This window comes from Ambystoma mexicanum, chromosome 8 (assembly GCF_040938575.1).
Source record: "Ambystoma mexicanum isolate Mex_15411 chromosome 8, UKY_AmexF1_1, whole genome shotgun sequence".
NCBI lineage: Eukaryota > Metazoa > Chordata > Amphibia > Caudata > Ambystomatidae > Ambystoma > Ambystoma mexicanum.
The window spans coordinates 538,669,231-538,677,158 of record NC_090929.1 but is presented as its reverse complement, the minus strand read 5'-3'; positions in this window follow the sequence as shown (position 1 = coordinate 538,677,158).

Here is a 7,928-nt window from a genome sequence, read left to right as displayed (position 1 = left end):
AAGGTAGGGACAGCTGGCTCTTATTTACATAGGAAGGCGGCCTCTTGTTTTCCAATACATCTGTGTTCCAATGCCTTGGTTATCTTGGTTTCTATAATTCTCTTCAAACCCTATGTAAGGTCACTAGCTAGCACTTGGTAACATCATCAGCCAGTTGTCTATTACATTCATTAACATAGTCACACCTGTTTTGTATGACAATACCTCTCCCTTTGTCCGCCTTTTTGATTATGATGGATTCCTTTTCCCCCCAGGGACTTGGCTGCCTTAAATTCTTTGGTGCTGAGATTATGGAACACCGAGGCACACACTCCCCAGTTCTTCTTGAAGTAGTGTTGGTGTGGGAATGGGGATGACCCATGGCCACAGCTCTTTGCAACTCAGTCCATTTGTGTTTGTGGCAGTTGGCTTAGATGTTTCAGGCACACATATACTCCTGTCCATAACTCTAATCCCCCTAATGTTTTGTCATGTAGGCCTGCTAATTTCCATCAACAATGATGTTGGTCTCCTCCCATACACAGGACCTACACATGGCCCTGCCTGTCTCATTGATGAGTCCTTCCAACACAGCTTACATCAAATTTGGTGGCCTGTCAGTGGCACTCCCTTCATGGGAGCGGACCCTGCCAACATGACCCATGTACATTTGGTATATGTGGTGTTTGTCCCTGGAGTATGTTTCTCTTATCTGCATGTGCTCCTATTACTCAAACAGGGAAATGTGTGTCTTGTGTGCATGGTGGGGTGGTGTTGGGTCACCCACAGAGTAGCAGTGTGATGGTATGCATTGGATGCAGGGGGGTGATCCTGTACTTATCCAGCAGCATTGCCCAGCTTTGCTCTAATCCCTCCACGATGCTTGGCAGATTGCTCTGAGACAAGATCATGAAGTCATGGGTGCTGCCAGGAAACATGGCACACATATAAGTAAAGAGCAGGTCAGCATCACAGACCATCTGCACATGGATGCAATGTTGCATACACCTGTTTCTGAAGACCTGCTTTATTTCCCTAGGTGGTACAAAGCCCACATGTGCAATGAAGGGCCCCTACCATGTTAGGGAAGCATGCAATGGAATAGAACTGGGTGTTTGTGTCAACTGGCAACTGGGTCAGTCTGGAAGGATGGGTGGTTGTGTAGCCATCTCATTTTGACATTCAGAACTTGTGGGATGTGGGAGGAGCATGGCTGGGCAATGTTGGAATGCGCTTGTGTCACATAAATGGAACACTGTTGGGAGTTTTAACATGTGGGGGATTTAGGATTTAGGTGTTGCAGTCTGCTTGTCATGTTGTATATAGCGCTTGCTTTCTGCCAGGAGGCTGTAGATGGTGGGCCTTTCTGTCTTCCTGAGGTATTGATGAAACATTTGTGAGGGCTCAGAAATGAGAGACAGACTCAAAGTGGTACTTTTCTCAACATTTGCCATGTTTATTAAAAATAAAAGGGGTTGGTATTAAGGGCCATCTGTCCCTATCTTTAAAAAAAGAAGTTCCCTGCCTAGCAAACTAAAAAAACTAAAACTAAAGAAAGTTGACCTTGTGTCCAAAGAATATCTGACCCTAAGACTAACATATACAATCAAAGTGGGCATGGAAAATGTATCTGTTTCCAGTTCAACGAAAATGTGCAACAGTTCCAAATGATAACTCTAATTAAGTAATCCTTGTACCCAGGGTTGGACTCCCTTCCTCATGATCAATTCAGGAAGACCTTTGAAAATGTTCTCTTCCAACAATAGTCTATTCAGTTCAAGATGAATTGTTTCTTTCATCCCATATGTCTCTCCAATTGGCAACACAAATGTCTCTTTCATACAGCACTGGTGCAAAACCAAAACAACTATTTCCTCCACCATATATATACCAAGTGCCATGACTCCTCAATATTTTCTTGAGGACTTAAGAATACTACACAGTCAGTATCATCAGTGACCCAGCACCTGTGTGATTTTGGTTCTTACCTAAGGGCACCATCTCTCAAGATCCCCTCACCGGCAGCAGGGTCTACTATTTTTACCCATGGTCAGCGCAGTGATCTGCATATTCTAGTGCTCTACCCACTTCATCCAAAGAATGTAGGCGCTGTCTTTCTTATAGAATACTCTTGTCAGAATGGCAAAGTCAGTTTCTCTTGTTGTACAATAGTTCATCACAATAGCAAAACAAATAGTTTCTTTCCACCACACCCTTTATAACACCAAAGTGGTTTTACTTTAAATAAAGGCTCCTCTTCTGGATTACTCGCTTGCCAGGAATGCTCTCTACTTCACACAGCTTCTACCTTTCCCGGTTCACTCTCCTGACAGGAAGGCTTTCATTTTCATATAACTGTTCCTCTCCTGGTTTATTTGCATGGCAGGAATGCTCAGTACCTCACAATGTTTGTTCCATTCCTGGTTGACTCTCCTGCCAGGAATGGTTTCTACAACAATTAATGTTCCTTTGATTGTAGCAATGAGGGTTTCTGGTTTCCCCAAATTGCGGTATCATGTGTGGAGAATTGTTCCCCTTTGCTCTTATGTATCTTCTCAAAGTCTCTTGGCTTATAGCACTGTAGGTTCCAGGTTTCCCCGAACGGATATCTCATAGGTGGAGAACTGTACCCCTTTAGCCCTTCGGTCTCTGATTCAATCTCTCTTGGCTGTTGGCAATACGGGTTCCAAGTTATCACAGACCGATCTGTAACCCACGGCCCCAAAGGGGCCCTAAAAGATAGGGGGCTATGGAAGTATACAAATAAATAAAGAAAAGACACATTACAAGTTTGTTTAAAGCTTTTATTAAATATGTATGTGTTTTACATAGACTGACTTACCTGATTGTACCATGTTCCCCACAATGGGGGACACATGGAACCTTGAGGAGGAAGGACAATGGCAGGTCTCCCCTGCCAACCAACAGACATGGACTGGACTCACCTGGGAGAAGGAAAGGAACAGTTGAAAATGTGACAGTTGAAGGAGGGAGTGAAAAGAGAAAGACACAAAGAACCCAGAAAGAGAGGACAAATATTTACGCTGCAGTGGGGGGTCACTGCCTTGAGCGGCCCCCCAGAGCTCTCTGAACTTGCTGAGCAAGGCTGCGTCTGTCAGCTGCAACCTGACAGGGGAGAGGAAACAGCCCAGGCTGCGTGCGGGTAGCAGCCTGGGTTAACGAACATGCCTGTGCCTGGGGGCGCGTGTGGGTGGAGGATCCCGACCCAGATGTGGCCTGGGGAGGCAAGGCCTGCCCAGTGGCCAGCCCGGGTGGGCCAGAAGAAGAAAAAGACATGGGCTGCATGTGCGGTGCGTCCCGGGCGAAAATAACACCCAAGCGAGAGTGTACTTTGAATACAGTGGTCATAGCATTAGAAACAGTTGCAGCTCAAATGTTCATATTTTCCAACGTTCCCATGAAGTTCATTGGCTAATCTGCGTCATATCCTTAGCTCTAAGCGTATGTTAGTGGAACATGATTGGAACAAACAGGTCAACAGTATCCCAAAACATCACCTCCCCATGTGGCACCACATCACTTCTCATACCTCCTGGGGGCAATTTGCAATTAGTAAAATAACATTTGTGCTGACCGCCGGCACTTTATTATTCTGCCATTGGTCATCACAATTGTAGAAGAAACACGAGACACACTGCTTCATGTGGGAAGGGAGACATTTACATGGCACCTGCCGGATAATGGACTTCCCAGACCTTGTGCTGGATACTCTGAAGGCTGGCCACCTCACAGGGGCACAGAAACATAGCATCTGATTGGTCCTCTCAGGCACGCCGCTCTGTGCAGTTTCACCATTGCCATATTCACCTGCTAAAAGGCATTTGTAACTATATGAACAGTTCTCTGGCTCAGGTCCAATTCCCCTCTATCCCCGAGTGCTCATGGTATTGTTTTGCTGCCCCGTCCTTACATTACCCAGTGCTGTCTCAGCTACTCCGGTCTGCTTGTGACACGCAGCCTGAGCTTCGTCTCTCTCCTCCCTCATCCGTGGTGTGTTGATCATGTGCTCAGTGCAGGTTTCCCAGGTCAGGCCCAACCTTGGGCATCCCTGCTAAATGTGTTTACCTGGGATTTTTCCCTATCTCGTAGAAATGTACATAAGCTTCCTGGGCCGATGGCAGGCACAGTGCGACCCTATGCCCACATTTCCCTGCAATGCCTTTATTCATGGTGTTACTACAGATCATTAATTTTCCTGTCTCTTTCTCACCTAGGAGATGTTCCATTCCCTCTTGCCTTTTCCCGTAGGTGGTAGGTGCGCCCCCCTATCTGGCACTGAAGTAGCAACTTTAATAAAGGGTCATCATCCTCATAAAAAGAAGAATATTGCATCTTCCTCAAGGGAGTCACCACTTCACCCCGACAGGCATCTCCTCCCATGTGCTCCTCCCTGAAAATGCTCCTCCAGGCTCAGGATCAGGTAGCGGCTGCCTTCTCCTGGTCACATGGGGGGGTTTGGGCTGGGGATCAGTGATGACTCTGCAGGATTCATCACACATTGCACAGACAAACTCTGACATGCCTACTGATGCCTTCATGCTTCAGAGGTGGCACATTTGTACACACAAATGTAGGTAGTAATATTGATAACTGTAACTCCTGTTACCAAGTGCTCTGAAACTGGGAAAGTCATGTGGTGCTATACACTATACAAACTACTGCAATTGTAGACAGAGAGACGAGCGATATGATGTGTGGAGGGACACACAGTCTTTGAACATTGCTTGTTATTTTCCCACCCATCGACCACTTATGCCGTGTTAATCCAGGAAGCTGTTCACACCCACTACTTGTCCATCCCTACTGAAAACGCATCCTCATTGGGATCTCTTTCAGCTAGCTCTCTTGCGCAGTAACATCAAACTCTGTGATTGCCAGAGTTATTTTTAGGCAGTCTTCTAAGAGTTAATAGTTTAAATGCCACTGTTAATGCTCCTGGTGTAATAAAAATGTCTTAACCAAGTGTGTATTCACCCACTTACTTTAAAAGGAATATATGTGTCATCACATCTTTTCCTAACACTGACGTCCTCTTCAAAAAGAAACATTGGCAACGCCACTAGTTTTGTCTTGTGTACAGGTACAACATAGGCATTTGTCAGGCACTGACATCCTATTCCCATGTCCTCACACCATCTTCTAGATGCTGCCATCTTATAACCAGGTTGTACCATTATGGTAGTGCCTGACAAATGTCTACTCCAGGCGTAAAAACAAGTCAAACTATTGGCTTTGCTATTGTTTGTTATTAATAAATTCATCGAATTATGGTCTCATTACGAGATTGTGTGGTATGAAAGTGGGAGCAATTCTGTTACTGTGACTTTTTTGGTGGTACCAGAATTTCTGCAACTTTTACTGCAGAATTGATTTCTGAATTTGAAGGTAAAGTCGAGGATTAACCTCCAGCAGTTTCCTGGAGGTGTGAATACGCCACTTCATCTCCGAAAATGGTGGAATTCCCGTCCAGTATTACCACTCACAGTAAATTCGCCAAAATCCCCATTGAGACCCATGGACTCCAAAAATCTGGATTTTACACTTCCATACTGCCACTCGTAATGCTGTGGTAATGCCATGGCACCTAGTGGTGGTAATGGTAAACGAGTTTGGTGATAAATCAGTAGAATTGCCACAGATTAACCAATAAACGGATAATGAACCAGCTAGTATTTTTGAATGTGGTAATAGCAACAAATCCAAATTTGATACCATGTTGGTAAGAGATTTGAAACCCCAGAGTTTTAGCACTTCCTAAAAATAGAAAACAGTATTCTTTTTTACTCAAAAGGTTCTTCTTTTCAGATTTGTCAAATTGGCACGAGGAAAGGTGTGTATTTTACATGCCCACTTCACCATCTCTCTTCTAAAAAGCATACAAAGATGCCTGCTATTATTGCAGCGACAAAATAGATAGACTTTTAGAGATTGTAAAAAGGAACGGGTGGAAAATCCCCATTAAAAAAAATGGGCAGAGATAAAATAAAAATAGCTGCCACATTGCACCCTGCCCCACAGCACACAATACAGAGAGGGGCGTTTTTGAAGGCAAGTACGTGGTGTATCCATGGTTGAAGACCGTGTTAATCCTCCTGGGCGAATTTGCAAATTGTTTTTGGCAGGCAGAGTGGGAGCGCAAAACAAAGATGACTTTCCTGTAAATTCTGCTTGTTAAAAAATAAATGTATTTTACGCCAGCAGATGGTTTTGAAGCTGGCGTAATGCATTGAATTCATAGGGAATCTCCCACGTGTTAGCATCTGTGAACAGCCCGTTGGATTCCATTGGGATCTGTGATAAAGTCCTCTGCACAGTCGTACATGTAGAGAAACATTTACGTTTGTTTGCACAAATAAGTGTAAATAATGCAAGTAAACCCAAGTCCGCCCTGATGCACGTCGCAGTGCATACAATTAAAACTGCACAAGGGGAATGCCATGCACAGGCGTTCCCCCATTGGTGGTCACTTCGATGAAATCAGGCCAGGTCCCCACATAGTATACCAAAAGAAATACCCAGGTACTATCAGGTGCGATAATTCAGCGAAGTAAGCACCTCTGACATATGTGTGCGGTCACAAGGTTAACTCGCGGTAAGGCAGGCTCAGCCTTTCATCCTTCCAGGGTCAATGCATCGAGTGTCATTGGACTGGACAATATTAACACCTGTTATTTCAGCGCATTGGAGCCGAATGTGCTATTTCAAAACATAGTAACCTACTTGTGCAGCCCCCTAGCTACCTGTTAATAAATATAATTTTATCAGGCCATAGGGAGAAAGCATAGCTTTAACTTCCCAAAGTTCTCTTTCCAAGCAAGTAACCCTTCATTAAGGTTGCAACCCTGCACGGAATTACTCTGTGTTTCAGTCTTCTGCTGAGCAGGAGATTCCACTGGAACCAGGGGTCAACAGTGGAGTAGGGTGGTTATTTAGAATGCTTTGAAAGTTGTGAGGAGACACCGCTCATTCAACCCTTTGGGTGCGCCTCCAGTACCCCTACCAATGCACATTTAATTGGAGTTATCTTTTCCATCTGGAGGAAGATCCAGCCAGAAGACTGACTGCTCTTGCAGGACTCGAGAAACGTGTCCCAGTTGGAGGGACATGCCGTGTAATTTGCTTGTTGAACAAAGGACACGGGTTAAAGATTGGCCCTAATCTGTTGACACTCGATGTGTAGTGCAGATAGCTTTCTGGCCAATCACAGACTGGACGCCGCTCAGTGTAGCCATGCAGTCACTGTAGTGACAGGATTGGGGTATGGCCACACTGGTTAGGACTTCCTTGAGTGGACAACACGTGTGTTCGGAGTGAAAAGAACTTTGAAAGTAAATCAAGTCATGGCTCAAAGTATGGATATTCGCTGTACGCTTTCCGAAATGGATGCGATCTTAAATGTTACCAGCATATGGTTGAATAATTGACATTTCTGACAAATCTCTTGCTTGAACACCTCTCCGGACGAACCCACAGTGCCTTTTCACACTAGGTTCTGCATTCTCTGTGTGTTTTTCCCAGGCAGGAGAAGGTTTGTAGTGTCTATAGTTAGTTTCTTGCACTGATAGCTTTATTAAAGTTCCTATATTTGTATATACCGTGATTGGACATTCTTTTATTGGTTCCATGTGTTAATATCCCTGCAAAAATATTGCCATACAAGATTGGCGCCATATTTATGCAGCAATATTAACCCATCAAACATGCGGGGGACACCCCCGCAACCCCTATATTATTTTAAAGGGAGCCTGGCGACACCCCCGTCACCCCCGCTCCCAATCACCCCAAAAATTATCCCCACTAATAATATCGCCTATGGCCGTTCCCGATGACCATATATATGGCGATATTATTGTTGGGGATAATATTACCCGATACCCTTATATTCGGGAACAATTGTACTGAAGCTGTTTAGGTTGCTACTACCAGGG